We start from the raw sequence: 17,681 nt of genomic DNA, 5'->3' as shown, positions 1-17,681 counted from the left end.
CAAAGCAGTACCAACTAAAAGGCAGTGCCAAAGATCTGAGCTTTAGTCAGAAAACTTGCAAACTGCTTTTGTGTCAGGGTGAGGATGGAGAAGAAACTGCCCAATGGTCTAAGGAACCCAAAAAACACAACACAAGGAAAGCGGGCATAACCCACCACTCAGGATTCAAGTCAAGCCAGGCTGCAGCTGCAGTTATAAAAAGAAAAAAAAAAAAAAAAAAAAGACTAATGGGATCGTCTGCTCCTCCGCCTTCTCCCACCCAAGGCAGTAATGAAGATTCACAACCACACATTAATTAGGGAATCAATAGATGTGCCTGGTTACAATACTGGTACAGGGAAACAGATAATGGAGAGAGAGAAGGCACAGATTCCCTGAGAATGTGATCAAATCTGTATGCACTATTTACATCATGTTTTTCTTTATAAAAAAAACAAAACAAAACTCCTTTTTCAATGCCAAGAGCAAGGAGGTGATTTTCTACATTTTGGGAATTTGAAACATTTTGTCACATGGAAGTCACACAGATAGATATTCTAAACCATATAACTAAAATTGTTTGTAAATGCAGTCTTTTTACACCAAAGAATATTGCTTTTAATCCCAAAATTGGATTATCAAGATTCTCCTAACAGACAAGAAGACATACATGTGGATTCACCAGAGGGCATGTGAAATGAATACACTCATTTACTCAACCCTAACACTGGCCACAAGAGAAATGCCCAGAGCAGAGCCTCCAAACGGCTACTGCTGCGCTCGTCAATTGGGATCAAAAGCTTCCCGCATCCCACCCCACGCCTCCAATTCACACATTCTTCACCCTTCTCTCCAGCGAGGCAGAAAGGCTCCCCCTTAGCCCTCCAGCTGCCCACGACCAGGCACTTCGCTAAGCGCCGACTCTGGCGAAGGGAGGGTGCAGCCTTTGTCCCGCGGGCCCCCTGGGCCCGCCTCGCTGTCCCCGCGAGCCAGCTCGGGATCGGACCCCGCTCGTTACCTCTGCACGCACCTGCAGACAAAGGCCCGCCGCCCCTTCCCCACGTTTCTCACCTTGGCCTCCCGCGCGGCCCCTGTGCTGGGACGAGGACAGCGGTGACCACACCAGTCAGCCGGCCGTGGCCGCTCGAACCAGCAGCCGCGCGCTCCTTCTGTCTTAAGTTGAAGCCAGTGCCTTCCGCGCCTCCCAGCGTCCGCGCCTCCCAGCGCCGGGCCTGCCCGCGCTCTCCGCCCGCCGCCGCCCGCCGCGGCCGCCCATTGGCTGCTGGGGAGGAGCCGCCCCTCCCTCCCCCCACCCCCTGCCAGGTGTGCCCAGCAGGTGTCCCCCGTAGGGGCTTCCAGCTGCCGGACACCAGGCCCAAGGCAAGCAAGTTGGGGGGAGGGGGCGTGCGGGTAGGTAAATACCTTCATCCCCAACGAGCCCACCCGTTCTAGGACGAACATTTCCCATTTTGGACACTCGGGACTTGGAAAGTTCATTCTGATCTCGCTGAACCGCTTTACAAAGTTGACGTCCTGGGCTTGGCTTTCTGGTTCCCAACAGACCCTGCCTGAACCCTGCCGCGGGGAGTGGGGGCGTAGGGGAGCAGGAGGCAGGGGTGGGAGGGGAGGGAGCACCGCAAGCCACAGCCAGAAAGCCTTTTCAATGTCAAGACAAAGCAGGTCCAAACTGTAGCTTGATAAATGAGGCAGCGAGTGCTGAACTGAGCTTAAAGGTATTTTTCAGATTCCCTGCCAATTTACAGGAAACGCTTAACAGCAAGTCATTCACCCCTACACACCTCTCCAATCCCGGCATCTCTTACGGCACTTTTTGTTTCCTGCTCCAAGATGACACTGGCATCCCAACGCTACCATCTCTAGTTGAGAATCCGCTCCCCCAGACACAGAAGCAGGAAAGTGTCCAGTTGGCTAAGTGACAGCATTTTAAATGAATGCTGGCCAGTCATTGACTAAAACAGAGTTTGAAAGGAAAATCCAAGATCTCTTACTGTCTATATTCCGTGTGTACTCAAAGTACTTCTTCTCATTGATTCTGGGCAAGATGTTTGATTGGACAATTTAACCAAATGAAATAGGCAGGGGACATCAGCCATGTTTTCTGTTATATTCAAAGTACCATACACTTTGGGGGTGCCTGGGTGGCTCAGTCGGTTGGGCGTCCGACTTCAGCTCAGATCACGATCTCACGGTCCGTGAGTTCGAGCCCCACGTCGGGCTCTGGGCTGAGGGCTCGGAGCCTGGAGCCTGCTTCCGATTCTGTGTCTCCCTCTCTCTCTGCCCCTCCCCCGTTCATGCTGTCTCTCTCTGTCTCAAAAATAAATAAATGTTAAAAAAAATTAAAAAAAAAACAAAACAAAGTACCATACACTTTTTTTTTTTTTTTTTTAACAGGGAAAGGAATATAATCCACAAAACACACACAAGAAAATCAAGGGAGTGTGTAACTAGGAGTCTTGTCTGGGTTTAGTAAAACACACCACAGGTATACTGGTAATTCTTTTAGTGTTCATGCTTTAAAAGCAGATTAAACATCTACTCATTTGTTCAACATTTATTGAGCTCTTCCTAAATGCTGGGCTCTGTGCTGACAATTGTAGGCTTTTCTGGTTATCAGTTGTTTTTCAAGGAGGACATGTTTTAACACATGGCATATCTGAATCTATGACCAATAATTCCTCAGCTATTTAGAAATGCTGTTTACAATGAGCTGCTCTGGCAACCACAACTGTGTGGAACACAGCCTCCACTGGAAGTGGGGGTGAGTCTTGGGCTTGGGGTTCGGCAGTCAGAACAGGCATCACCAAATCTGGAGATACGAGCTGATTTCACAGAATCCCACCTGTCACCCCTTCGAGGCTGCCCTTCTTTCCTTACGCATAATTCTAGGGAGTTTGGTTACTTGCCTATAGGAGGGTGGAAACAACAAATGAGAAGCAAAAGAGCTGCCAGATGCCCGAAGGTAACGGCACAGTATGACAGCTGAGCGTCCCCTGGCAGAGAAGTCGTGCTTGACAAGTCCTGCCAACTCTACTGGCCACTGTCCTCTCAAACTCATTACCCTCCCTCCAACCCCATTGCCTCCACCCTACTTCCAGCCACCACCGTCTCTCATCTAGATGGTTAGCACAGTCTTCCAACGGTCTCCCTGGTTCCACGCTCACCCCCGACGGGCTACTCTCACAGCTGCCACACGTGTGTCCCTTTAAACAAACAAATCACAAACCTGAGCATCCATGCTCAGACTTTAAAACCCTCCAATGGCTTCCCATTGACTGGAGAGATATAGTCCATAATCATTTCAGGGGTCACTGAGGCCTCCTGCGATCTGGTCCTTATTCTCTCTACAACCGATGCTGCAATCACATTCCCTCCTTCTTCTCTCTGCTCCAGCCTCATGTTCCAGTTTCTGAAACATTCCCAGCTACTTCCCACCTCAGAGGCTTTGCACCATCTGTTCCCTCCTCTGGAATGCTCTTCACTGCACTGCTCATCTGGCTAATCCCTTTCGTCCTTCATATCTCAGTCCACTTCCTTGGGAAAATCTTCCTAACTGGCAGTTCATACCCCTACCCTCTCCATTCCCCAGCGTCCCAGATATTTTCTTTACAGTCCTCTTCTCCCTCACTTTATGGTGAGTCTTATACACTTACTGTAGTGTCTGGTTTTGTTTCTGTGTAGTAAAGAATTCAACCTTGACCCAACAGAGGTTTGGCCTTGTCCCTCAGCTTCTGGAGGTAAGCTCTTAGACCATGGCATGTCATGCCTATTACTAGTGTTTCTGTCTGCCTGCAGGTCTTGGGTCACACTAGGTAGTCTAACAATGTGGTTTGGGCAGGGGCTTTGGGTTACTTGGCATCAATTCCACTTCTGGAGGGGCTAGAGTCTGAGGTCAACCACATGGGTCATCAACCATGCCTATGTGATGGAGCCTCAATAAAAATTCTGGACACCAAGGCTCAGATGAACTTCCCTGGTCAGCAATACTTTGTGCATACTATCACACACTGATGCTGGGAAAGCTATACTGTCCATGACCCCACAGAGAGAGGACAACCGAGGCTCTCTGGAAATTTCCTGAACTCTGCCCTATGCAACCCTTTCTTTGGCTGATTTAAAAAAAAAATTTTTTTTTAATGTTTATTTTTGAGAGAGAGAGAGAGAGAGAGAGAGACAGAGCACAAGCAGGGAAGGGGCAGAGAGAGAGAGAGAGGGAAACACAGAATCCGAAGCAGCTCCAGGGTCTGAACTGTCAGCACAGAGCCTGACACGGGGCTCGAACCCACAAACCATGAGATCATGATCTGAGCCGAAGTTGGACGCTTAACCGACTGAGCCACCCAGGCACCCCTTTCCTTGGCTGATTTTAATCTGTATCTTTTAGGTGTAACAAACCACAATGTGAGTGTAATAGTTTGTAAGTCTTTCTAGTTAGTGAACCTAAGACTGGTCTTGTGGACTGTTCACCATTGTATTTTCAGCATCAAGCACAGTTAGTATTTCCTGATACACAGTTAGTATTTAATACAGTTCATAATGATCAAATTTAATCAATTAACTTTTTCCTATAGGTACTTTTTTTTTGTTTTAAAGTTTATTATTTATTTTGAGAGAGAGAGAAGTTGGGGAGGGGGGGCACAGAGATACAGAGAGAGAATCCCAAGCAGGCTCCGCACTGTCAGTGCAGAGCCTGATGTGGGGCTCGATCTCACAAACCATGCAATCATGACCTGAGCCAAAATCAAGAGTGGGACGCTTAACTGACTGAGCCACTCAGGCGTCCCTTCTAAAATGAGCATGTAGGGGCACCTGGGTGGCGCAGTCGGTTAAGCGTCCGACTTCAGCCAGGTCACGATCTCGCGGTCCGTGAGTTCGAGCCCCGCGTCAGGCTCTGGGCTGATGGCTTGGAGCCTGGAGCCTGTTTCCGATTCTGTGTCTCCCTCTCTCTCTGCCCCTCCCCCGTTCATGCTCTGTCTCTCTCTGTCCCAAAAATAAATTAAAAAAAAAAAAAAAAAGTTGAAAAAATAAATAAATAAAATGAGCATGTAATGAACATGTAATGCCTTTACAATTTAAAGAATAAATTTTCATTTTGTCAACTCTTACTCCTGAGTCAAGGTCCAGATCAAAAGTCAGGTCTTCCATGAAGCCTTTTCCTACTCCCCAGGGCTCATCATTCTTGCCTTTGTGTTTCTGTGGCCCATTGCTCTGCTTTCCTAGCAGTCAGTGGTACTGAAACATTTGTTTCTGTGAAGGACTTGTGTTAGATCAATTCTGAATCCCTACTGTCGGGCGTGGTGCTTACACAGAGCAGGTACACAAAAGGTATTTACAGAATGAAGGGAATTTTTAAAAAAGGGTTTAGTTTATAAAAAGATAGGTTCAGGGGTGCCTAGGTGGCTCAGTCGGTTAAGTGACTGACTTCGGCTCAGGTCATGATCTCACAGTTCATGGGTTCGAGCCCCACATCAGGCTCTGTACTGAACGCTTGCTTGGAGCCTGGAGCCTCCTTCGGATTCTGTGTCTCCTTCTTTCTCTGCCCCTCCCCTGCTTGTACTCTGTCTCACTCTGTGTCTCAAAAATAAATAAATATAAAAAAAATTAAAAAAAAAAAAAAAGATAGGTTCAGCCATCTACGAAATTCTGATACGTTTTGCAGTTCATTCCCTGAAAAGTAAGGTAGCTGTTACTGCAGTAACTGAGTGTTATCATGGCGTACAACTCCATTATTTGCTTTTTAAAAATAAAAGTGTTCCTCGAAATTATTATCCACTTTAAAAACCTGACATGCTTTAAATAAAAGTATGGAAGCAGATCGCCAAACCTTTAAAAGTCATCTGACTCCCTAATTAGAATGAAATATTACAGTTTATTTACATAATACATTAAAAAAAATTAAAAAAAACACAACTACTAATCTTTCTCTCCTCCATACTAACCTAATTGAAAATTCAACCAGCACACTAATAATCTATGATGTCCCCAAGTAGCATAGAAAAATCAATTTTATTTCCTTCAGACCTGCATTTAAACTGGATAATAACTACTATAATGTGCAACGGCCATAATCCAATTTCAATTTGTTTGATTAGATGAGTATAAACATTAAACAAGAAAGTCACAGGATTGTCATAACAATGTTCACACTGTTAACTCATTACAGAACAAAGCATTTTCATTTGCTACTAGAAAATATGCTGCTAGAAAATATATAAATATGAATTCAAACAATCCTTGAGTACTGTCCACAAAGATCTTTACATTGTCTCACCCAAGATAAAAGCAGCTTTGAACTTGGAGGCCACTAGCAACTCTCCCTGAATTTGGTTTAAGGAAAACTCCAAATGATTCCTTAAATATTTGAAGTCGTATTTAAACATTCCTTGGGTGGTTCAGTCGGTTAAGCGTCCGACTCTTGATTTCAGCTCAAGCCATGATCTCGAGATGGGCTCTGTGCTGACAGTGCAGAGCCTGCTTAGGATTCTTTGTCTCCCTCTCTCTCTCTGCCCCTCCCCTGGTCACTCACGCGCTCTCTCTCTCTCTCTCTCTCTCTCTCTCTCTCTCTCGCTCTCTCTCAAAATTAAATAAATAAACATTCCTTTGTTACCACATTGCATAATTACAAAGGATATCAAAGCAGCACCCAGGTCAGTGGTTCTCAAATTATAACGTGCATACTAATCATTAAAATGAAGATGTCAGGGCTCATCCCAAGAGTGTGATTCAGTAGGTCTGGGGTGACCCATGCTCTTCTCATATATGTACCTGAAGGACTCAGAGGCAGGTGGCCAGTGGACTACATGCACTGAGAAATTGTTTCCAGAGAAGGGGACTGGAATTGTGTGGAGGAAGTAAGTCAAACAACACAGATAAGACAATGGACAATGTGATGTTGTGGCTTTTTCTGTGTCCCCCAACTAGACTCTGAACTCCTGGAAACTCAACCGCGCCTTATTTGGTTTTGGTATCTTTGGTGCCCATCTCAGCAGAGAACATTTACTAAATTAATTTCACTGTAGTAAAGTGGCATGCATCCACACTCACACTTGCACGGACATCAGGAAAATGCACCAACAGTACACTTCCGGGGGTCACACACAATCCCAACAAGGTTATCAATCAAGCAGGTGGGATGTTTGTGCAGGACCTTGACCTCGATCAGTGCCTTTCAGGCTTCCATGTGCAAATGCATCCTCTGGGGATTTGTTAAAATGCCAACACTGATTCAGTAGGTTTGGGGTGGGACCTGCATTTCTTAAAAGCTCCCAGGTGAGGGGCACCTGGGTGGCTCAGTCGGCTAAGCGTCTGACTTTGGTTCAGGTCATGATCTCACTGTTCATGGGTTCGAGCCCCACCTCTGGCTCTGTGCTGACAGCTCAGAGCCTAGAGCCCACTTTGGATTCTGTGTCTCCCTCTTTCTCTGCTCCTTCTCCTGCTTGCACTCTGTTTCTCTCTCTTTCAAAAATAAACAAACATTAAAAAAATTTTTTTTTTAAAGTTCCCAGGTGATGCTGATGCTCTAGTCCAGAGACTCTATTGTGAGTGGCAAGAAACCAGACGCAAATGAGCCCAACAATGGCCACAAGGATAAATAAACAGCAAAAAGGAATGTAAACTCAGATCCACAATGAACTCAAACAATAAAAGCCAGGGAGTTGTGCACCAAGAGTAATCTTTCCCAACTTATTTTAAAGGACTGTGTACCTGATGGTTGTCCTTAGAGGAATCCATAACGTGAATTTTTAAAAGAAAACCTCCTCCACCCACAAAACACCAGATACAGCAGAAGTTTTCCTTGCACTCACATACGGATGCGACGTTTATTCTAAAAATCCTCCAGGTTTGACCACAGCATCTTGTAATGAAGATTTTGAAAACAAAACAAAACAAAACAAAACAAAAACCCAATTCTCCTGTCCAATGACCTGAATTCTTCATGCTCTGCCCTATAACATGCAAGGGCTATTTATAATAGATGTGTACAACAAAAATCTTTGTAAGTGGAAGACATTTCGAAGCCCTAATCAGGGAGCATAGCTCGTTTTCTGAATGCAATATTCGGCAGACAGAACCTCCCACTAGACCAAAGACAGTGGGCATTTCCCTGGCATTCACTGTACTATGGAGAAATTGACTTATCCTTCCTCCCCCCACTTCACCCAATAGTTCTTTTGTTCCCATCTGTTAGGGGGTGGGAGGTGAACATCAATCGTTACCCTTTATGATTCAGAATCCTGTGAGAATCAGCTCAGCACTCAATTCTCAAAGTGCATCTGGCTCCATCATCTCCCTATGCAACCCCTTGGAAGGCAGAACTGCAGGGAGGTACAGGGGCCCTGAATGCATGAGGATGAAGAGGGCCAGGCTGTCTCCAGGTCTACTCAGGAATGAAAATGAGGGTCAAGGGAAATGCCTGCTGTCTGGCAATTTCCACAATTAAAATTAGAGGAAAATCACGTTTGTGTTTCTGTATTAGAAACTCAAGCTCAGGGGCACCTGCATGGCTCAGATGGTTAAGTCTCCTACTCCTGATTTCGACGCAAGTCATGATCTCACCATCGAGCTCTGACGTGATCGAGTTTCAACGAGAAGGAGCCCCAGATGGGGCTCCGCGCTGACTGTAGCCTGCTTAAGATTCACTCCCTCCCTCTGCCCATTCCCCACTTGCACACATGTACTCTCTCTTTCAAAATAAAAGAAAGAGAAAAAAAGAAAAGAAAAGAAAAGAAAAGAAAAGAAAAGAAAAGAAAAGAAAAGAAAAGAAAAGAAAAGAAAAGAAAAAAAAAAGAAAAGAAAAGAGAAACTAAAGCCTAAACTCATATTAAACCTACGGTTGGGAAAGTGGAGGCAGGGGCAATCAACTCTGGTCTACCACTGGTCTGGTTTCTGTCCCTATAGTTTTGCCTTTGCTCAAATGTCATCCATGGAACCAAACTGTATGTAGCTCCGGAATTTTGCTTCTCTTACTTAGCGTAATTGTTGAGCGTATATCAGCGCTTCGTTCCTTTTTACTGCTGAGAAATTTCATTGCATGGATGTACCATGGTGTGTTTATCCATCTACCAGTGGTGGATATTTACGTTGTTTCCAGTTTGGGGCAATTATAAATAAAACCAGTAATAAGAAAATCCACCCCACTTTTTCAAGGCACAAAAACATTTAAACAGATACCTCACCAAAGAAGATATATGGTTTTCGTAAGCACAGGAAAGATGCTCAACGTCCTTATTCATTAGGGAAATGCAGGTTCAGAGCACAACGGGTTACCACGTCACACATTTTAGAGCGCTGACATAACAGCGACAAAACCCCACAGAAACCGGGCAACACAAAGTGCTGCCGAGGACGCTGAGCACGCGGGGCTCGTCCACGGTCGCCGGGAAAGCGAAGGGGGAGTTACTTCACAGAGTGCGTTGGCAGTTTCTCCAGAAGCTAAACACCCCATTCCCACACAACCCAGCAGTCCCACTCCTGGGTGTTTACCCGGAAGAAGTGGAAACTTATGTTCACCCAAAAACCTACACGTGAATGCTTACAGAAACATTATTCATGGCTCACGATTGACTTCCCCTTTTTTAAAAGTTTATTTACTTTGAGAGAGAGAGAAAGTAGGGGAGAGGCTGAGAGAGAGGGAGAGAGACAGAATCCCAAGCAGGCTCTGTGCTGTCAGTGAGGAGCTGGATATGGGGCTTGACCTCAAGAATTGTGAGATCATGACCTGAGCCAAAAACGAGTCAGATGCTTAACCAACTGAGCCACCCAGGCGACCCTTGTCTTCCCTTTTGAGATGAATAGGCAAACTGTCTTTTTGGTGGGTCCCCTGACTAAAACTTACTTCAGTTTTGCAATGTTCACAGACCCAATGATCACAGATCATACCAGTGATCTTTTAAAAAGTAATTAGGAGAGGGGCACCCGTGTGGCTCAGTCGGTTAAGCATGTGACTCGGCTCAGGTCATGATCTCATGGTTCAGGAGTTCCAGTCCTGCATCCCGGTGAGCTCGTTCATGTTTCCGGTGAGCCTCTCTCTCTCTCCCTCCCTCTCTGCCCCTCGCTCACTTGTCCACTTTCTCTCTCTCTCAAAAAAAAAAAAAAAAAAAAAAAAAAAAAGGAGATTATAAAATAGAGCCACTTAATTTCTTGGTGGTCACAAAACTCCGTTCTTAAGAGTTTGCGGTTGAGGCTGAATCCCATAGGTAAGTTTAATTTTTAATTTTCTTAAGTGTTTATTTATTTTTGAGAGAGAAAGCACAAAAGTGGGGCAGGGGCAGAGAAAGGGGAACAGAGGATCCAAAGCGGGCTCTGTGCTAAGAGCAGTGAGATCGTGAACTACGAGACCATGACCTGAGCTGAAGTTGGACATTTAACTAACTGTACTTAACCTTGAACCACTCCTTTTCCACACTTTGCCTTCCCTCTTCTATTTATGTGCCCTCATCCCCCAAAGAGATGTCAGCCATGTCAGGAACTATGGAAAGTAAAGCAGATGAAATTTGCCAGCTTTTAGATCCTTTGGTGCTGGAGTTTAAATTAAAACATTATTTATAACTGCTAGTATCTGTTTTATCTTCATGTTCAGCAGGAAGTTCCTAATTGTGAGGGACAATGGCATTTCAGAGGAATTTTGATATATTATCCAGCATAGCAACGCTTGTTTTCATAAATAAAGCTTTACTGGAACACAGCCACAGTGATTGATTTCTGTCTTGTCCATGGCTGCTTTTATCTAACGGTGGCAAAGTTGAGTAGTCAAGACAGAGACAGAAGGACCCACAAACCCTAAAATATTTACAGTCTTTCCTTTTATAGAAAAATTTGCTGACCCTTGATCTAGCAGAATGGCCTTTTGGTCATTCAATTAATATGAACCATTCATTAGTGTACTATTTGTGTAGACTTGTATAACTACTAATTTGCATAGCATTTTGTATCTTCACATAAGAACAGTTTTGTATCTTCAAACATCAACAAATGTCTGTTCGTATCTATCTTTTCATTATCCCATGAGCTGTAATAAGTTGGCAATTACTACCATTTCCTTTTCACAGGTAAAGAGGTTCAGAGAGTAAGTGAGTTTATAAGAGGTGAAACCAGAACTTGAGCGCAACTCATTCTCCACATCAGCTCTTGTCACTAAATAAATAGATAGATAAATAAAACAAATACAAAGAAAATAAACAAAACACACAGCACACACAGCAAGCTGATCATTTAGTGAGCCAGCTAAGATCAGCTTGGATTTTCATCTGCCTTAATGCCCCACTGAGCTCATTCAATTAAATTCAGTGCCACACAAAGTTCACACGTGAGGCTCATGTCCTGAGATGATGTCTTTCTTTTATCCTAATTTCTGGCACTTACAGACTGCTGAAAGGCTTCTCTTTCTTACAAACCGTATCCCTTTCATACACATGAGTTGACTATACTAGTTAATGATCAGAGAGTTGATTCGGGTTTCAGGGAAGCTAGAGATCAGATAATTTCTGGGGCTCTTTATGAAAAGGAATACAAAAGTACCTTCCTTTTGCAAATTTTACAAAAACCAGGTGAACTCATTGCTAAACCTTAAAAGGGGCCCTAATTTTTTTAAATTTCTTTTAACATTTATTTATTTTTGAGAGAGTGAGACAGAGCACCAGTGGGGGAGGGGCAGAGAGAGAGGGAGACACAGAATCTGAAACGGGCTCCAGGCTCTGAGCTGTTGGCACAGAGCCCGACGCGGGGCTCAAACCCACAAACAGCGAGATGATGACCTGAGCTGAAGTCGGACACTTAATCGAATGAGCCACTCAGGCAAAGGGGCTCTAAATTTGAAGCTTCATGATCATACTAGTAAATCCTCTGTGAATTATCTTCCCCGCTCAACGAAAGGAAGCTCATATATTCCAGACAGAGCTCTTAGTAAGAAGCGGCCCTTTCTGACTAAACAGACTCATTATTCAAATCTGCCATCCCCACTGATTCCTCATAAAGCTGCAAGACGGAAAGCATTCATGCTTCATCTCAGCAAACTCTACAGTCTCCAGTCTAGAGCAGGGGTGTTCAAAGGGTGGCCCGCAGATAAAATTCGCCTCACTTGGGGACTTGTTAGGAATGCAAGTTCTCAGGCTCTACCCCAGACATCCTGAATCACAAACTGTGAGGACGGGACTCAGCCATCGTGCTTTTTGAACACCGACAGCGGATTCTGACGCGGCTCAAGTTGGAGCATCTCCGGTCCTCTAGATTGTAGATGCCACACTCTCTGCTCATGTAGAAAACATTTTGAGAAAAAGCGGGGGGAATACATCATTTGAGCAAGTTTTATAACTTGTCTTTAGGAACACAACAATCCAATGGCCAATTTCAACGGTAAGCAATCCCATTTTTAGAAGTTTCAGAAAACATGACGTGTAAGATGTGTGAGGATTAACCAGAAGGAGAGGAGCAAATGCTTACAGCTCAAAGTCTGCTTGGACGATTTCTGAGTGCACCGATGTCAATTAAATGAATTCATGACTTATTGAGTGAGTGAAAATGTATATTTAAACACTCCTGATACAGTCAGACTGAATCAGTATTCTGAACTCTGAATCATCTTAGAAGTTGACGGAACTTCTCACAAAGAACCTAAATTACTTACTTCAAATAAAATTCCTTATTTTCAAAGACTGGGGGCTGGACCAAATCCATCCTTTTAACCACCAAAGGACCATTTTATTATTTTTAGCCACCAAGGATGTCTTATTTTAAAATGCATTTCTCATACAAATAATAAATGACTTTGATTTGCACCCACACTGCCTTTCTCTGTCAGTCAAAGGTATACTTAGCCACTACTCACAACTTCTGGTCAGCATGAGCTAACCAGTGTTGCCCTTCTAAGTTGATATATTTTAATTCCCACTAGAAGCAAAGACCTGTAATGTTTTGGTTGGCTTGCGGAGCTTTGTATTATACAAATGCAAAATTTTCCCTTTCGCCTTTCCTCATCTGTAAAAGGTAAATAACACCTGTCTTCTAAGGCCTGTTCTAAGGATTAAAATAAAACAAACAAAACCCCCCAGATATAATGTAATTAGCATTGCATCTGGCACAAATATGGCCACTGCTATTCCCATGATGATTAAGCTGTTTGACATCCTGAAATGAGCTCTACAGTGGATACTTGTTCGCTTATCCGTGTTGGCCCCCCTTTCTGGGAAATACCACACCACCCAAACCCATGTGGAACAGCAGGTTCCTTGTTGACATCTTGCGTGAAATGAACCTGGCCAGTTAATTTAGACTAAGGTGGGTGACTGGTCTGTGCCGGGTGAGAGTCTCTCCCCTCAGGAATTTGGAATTGAGAGACTACATTCTAAGACTGGCTAGAAAAGAAATCGTTATTTTTTACCATATGAAGCAGAGAAAAGTATGAAGCCAAGAAGAGTACATCCTGACATTACTTCAGACTCTGGGTTCCAAAGGACAACCAAATTGTCCTTTGTTTAAGATCACTCAAATTGTTTTCTGTTGCTTGTAATCAATGGTCTTTAACTAACACCCACACCCCCAGTGTGGTAGAACCACATGAGGTGAGGTCAGTCCCGACCTGATAGTTTGTGACTGCAAAGTAGTCAGTGGCAGTTAGGATGGCTGTTTCCTCAGCACATGTCCAGGTAGACGTATCTTCCAATAGGTGGGAATCCAGAAAGGGAGTGAGTCCCTTGGCAAAACACTGAAAACTCAGACGAATTAGAGTTGAACATATCAGCCCATCCAAAGCCTTGCGAGAAGGAGAGATTTAATGAAAAAGGTTTTACGCTGGGGTCTGCTACATGCCAACTGTGGGATTCTGGTTGATTCGCTTTACCTCCTGAGTTTCAGTTTCCCATGAGACCACAAGAGCAGCACCAACGACCATCACAATAATAATGGTGGTAGATGGGTGCCTAGTCCTTATCAGTCAGGGCACAACCAGGAAAACAAAACTGCTATAAACAGGGAGTTTCACAAAATTGGTGATTTGAGTAATGGAAGAGTTGAAAAGCCAACAGGTGACAGGTGGCTGGAGCCACGAAGTGACAACAGCCAGGAGGCCCAGAGAGGGGAGAGGAACCCTTGCTGGCTTTTCACTCCTTCAGCGCCTCCCAGTGGCCAAATCCAGGCACAGCCTGGAAATACAGCCTGGTGGGGGGGGGTGGGGCAGGGGGTCAGAGGCCAGCAGGGGAGGGCTAGGAATGAACAGGGGTTCAACCAGACAACTGCACTCACTATGGATGTGCCAGATGCCGTCCTCAGCTCTCAGCGAGAGTAACCCACTCACTCCTGGGAGGTAAGCAATGTTAGTTCCTGATGAGGGAACTGAGGTACAGAGAGGGTGATGTAACTTGCCCAAGAACACATACATAGTAAGTGGCAGGCAGGGCTGCGATTCAAATCTGGAGAACCCATTTGATTTCTTCCAGAGGTGTGGCAAACAAAAACAAAAGGCCCCATTGTCGCAAGTGCTGTGTGTCTGTTGTCAGACAGTGCAAATGCTTTAAACACTTAACATTCAAACACTACATTTAGGCTGTTTACCCACAAACTAAACGTCCTGGGTGTTCTTGCTCGTTCTGAACACTGCATACCGCTCTGTGCCGGGAGCCGCTACAAATTCAGCCCTTCTGATTCACAGTCAGGTCCTCAAAACAAGTTCTCCCTTTGCAGCCACGGTCAGTTTTCCAGGCGAACAATTCTCTCCTTTCTTTTTCCCCTCATTAGGTATTTATCAGTAAACTACTAAATTTCGGAGATGATGGTAGGTATGGAGAATATCCACCATTCGAGACTTTTCCTCCAAGTTTTTACTTTTCCTGTAGATAGGTTACTGGTTGTTTTTTGTTTTTCTTATTATTATTTTTTTTAATCTGAATATAGTTGACACCCAGTGTCACACCACTTGCAGGTGTACAGGATAGTGATTCAAAAAGTTTATACATTTTGTTTTGCTCACCACACGTGCCATCTGTCCCCACAAAGTGCTGGTACAGTACCACTGACTATATTCCCTGTGCCCTACCTTTTATCCCCGTGACTTACTCATTCCACAATGGAAAGCGGGCCTCTCACACTCTCCTTCAACCCTCCCTGCTTCCTCTGGCAGCCATTAGTTTGTCCTCCATATTTATAGGTTTGATTCTGCTGCAAAGTTAGTTACACGAGGACTCGGGCCAATCTGTGCCCGCCTGCCCCACGTCCATGGCAGGTGTTGACCAGCGGATGACAGACTCCTCAGCAAGCCGGTTTTGGTCTCCCGGCCCTTCTCACACTAGCAGTTCAGGTCTCTAATGTCATTAGGTCAAAGATGGCGTGGGGTGTCTGGGTGGCTCAGTCGGTTAAGCGTCTGACTCTTGCTTTTGGCTCAGGTTGCCATCTCACGGTTCATTGAGTTCGAGCTCCACATCAGGCTCTGCACTGACAGTGCAAAGCGTGCTTGGGATTCTCTCTCCCTCACTCTCTCAGAAATAAATAAACTTAAAAAAAAAAAAAAAGATGGTGAGTAACCTCTATTTACTATTCTGGTAATAGGATAAACATTTCCTAAAAATAAGGCAAATGTCTGAAGGGACTGCTTTATAAACAAAATAGGGCAGAATTTTAGATTGTAGACAAGGAACGTATATGAAACCACAAAGGCTTTTGAGGGAAAAAAAACGGCTTTGATATTTCTTGGCTTATACCACTGTATTAGTTTCCTTGCCAGTTATACAACTGCTTATTTTTCTTCATAGGCTTAATGCTGTGAAGGCTTATTGCCTGTGGTATTTATCACTAAATACTTAGTAAATGCTAAAACTTACTGGAACTCACGTGCATTGGCACGTCGGCTTCCGGATACTACTTTAGAAATGGAAGAATATGAGGTCACTCCACTATGCACCTGTGTGTCTCTTAAAACGAACAAAGTACAAATGAATATGCACCACACCACCTTCAAGCTTAAATGGCAGGGAGAGAAAACATTCTAGTGTCTAAAAACGTAGACACCAAAGCATGTTATACATCATTTCGGAGGAAGACATAGTTCTCTGGCAATAAACTGCTCACCCATGAAATGAAATAACCCTTCTAGGAAAGGATGATTAATTATTTAATAAACATCGTGTATTTTTAACTTCACTGTGAAAAATAAATGGGAGGAAGTGCTCTACGAATCTCAACGGGTAGCACTCTCGGCCTCCAGCCCACTTCGCCCCACATTGTAGGTGCACAGGAGGCGGGGCTTGAGTGAGGGACAGCGGGGGTAGGGGTGGCGGTTCTCTGCCAGGTGCCCATGGCAGGCCTGCTCTCGTGTACTATCTTACCCGAGCTGCATGTAGGTTCTAAAGCCCCCATCTCTACACAGGAGGACACCAAGGCTCAGAGTGAGTAACTTGCCCAGAGTCACAAAGCCAAGAAGAGGCAGATCCAGGATCTGCTGGGGTGCGCTGAACTCAAAAGGTCTTTCCAGGATATCATCATCTGGACCACCCAGAGGAGGGGAGAGCTGAGGAAGGAGAATGGAGGAGCAGAGCAGGGGAGACGAGAGCTCCGGTAGCAGAGTCAACCTACCTGACTGTGGTAGGTTGAGAAATGGTCCCCAGAGGATCAGGTCCTAATCCCTGGAACCTGTAAATACTACCTTACAGGGGAAAAAAGATCTTTGCAGATATGATTAAGTTGAAGATTTTGAGATGGGGATATTATCCTAGATTGTCTGGGTGGGCTCTAAATCCAACAGCAAATGTCCCTATGAGGGAGAGGCAGAGAGATCACACACACAGAAGAGGACGTTATGTGAAGAGGACGCAGGAACTAGGGGAATGGCCACAGCCAAAGAACAGCCAGAGGCGGCCAGAAACTGGAAGATGCTGGGAGCGGATTCTTCCCAGGGTCTCCGGAGGGAGTACAGTCTTGCTAACACCTTGATTTTGCCCACTGAAACGAATGTTAGACTTGCGGCCTCCAGGCTGTGAGAGAATTCATTTGTGTTGCAAGCCAGCAAGTTTGTGGCAATATGTCATGACAGCCACAGGAAACGAATACACTGCCCCGCTGGGTACAAGCTGAGAGTTGCCGCTGTGCGTGCCTCAGCCTGGCTGGCATCCAAATACCAAGAGATATACCCCATCCTGGTCAGGGGCTTTCAACTCTTTTTCTAAAGCTTCCTTCCCCCGTCCCGTGTGATCTTCAACACAAGAAACAGCTGGTATGTCTGCATTAATGGCTAAAAGGAGTAGGAAAAAGCACTGGTCCAGAGTTTAGGATTCACGGTTTCAGACACAGCTCAATCGCTTTTTTGGGAGTGCAACACTAAGCAAGTCATGTGAAAGTTCTACGTCTCATTTTCCTGATCTCTAAAAGCCATCGTGATATGTCCTTCAGTCTCTGAAAAGATTCAAGGAGATAGTGTACACAGACCCTCAGTAAACTATAAAGTGTTGTATTAAAACATGGAAAGAGTCCTGATTACTCCCCCTTCATTCTCTTCTTCATACAATCAAAAGCATTCTTAAGCATCTCGTATAAGGAGAGTATCATGTTGAGTCACACACAAGGAAGTGTAAGGCACCAGAGCTGGCCGGATTTATCATCTTCCTGGGGAGACATACACACCCACAGCATTAAGTAACAACACAAGGTTGAAAAGATTCAGTGCTAATAATATCTACGTGACTACAGAGATAAAAGAGATTATG

The 17,681-nt window shown here is 44.7% G+C and overlaps 1 protein-coding gene across 14 annotated transcripts in view; it reads right to left on the bottom strand.

Annotated features, from left to right (window-relative positions):
* APBB2 (amyloid beta precursor protein binding family B member 2) overlaps nt 1–17,681 on the bottom strand; it is a 382,950-nt gene that overhangs the window by 35,585 nt on the left and 329,684 nt on the right. The window contains exon 1 of one of the 14 annotated variants that reach the window (XM_042984651.1): nt 1,051–1,136. The exons of the other annotated variants lie outside the window; for them this stretch is intronic. The gene's annotated coding sequence lies outside the window, so the exon portion shown is untranslated. Of the gene's footprint in view, nt 1–1,050; nt 1,137–17,681 lie in introns of those variants that run through there. 14 annotated transcript variants of the gene reach the window in all.

This window comes from Panthera tigris, chromosome B1 (assembly GCF_018350195.1).
Source record: "Panthera tigris isolate Pti1 chromosome B1, P.tigris_Pti1_mat1.1, whole genome shotgun sequence".
NCBI lineage: Eukaryota > Metazoa > Chordata > Mammalia > Carnivora > Felidae > Panthera > Panthera tigris.
The sequence above is the reverse complement of the archived record's forward strand: the minus strand, read 5'-3'. Positions and strand labels throughout refer to the sequence as shown.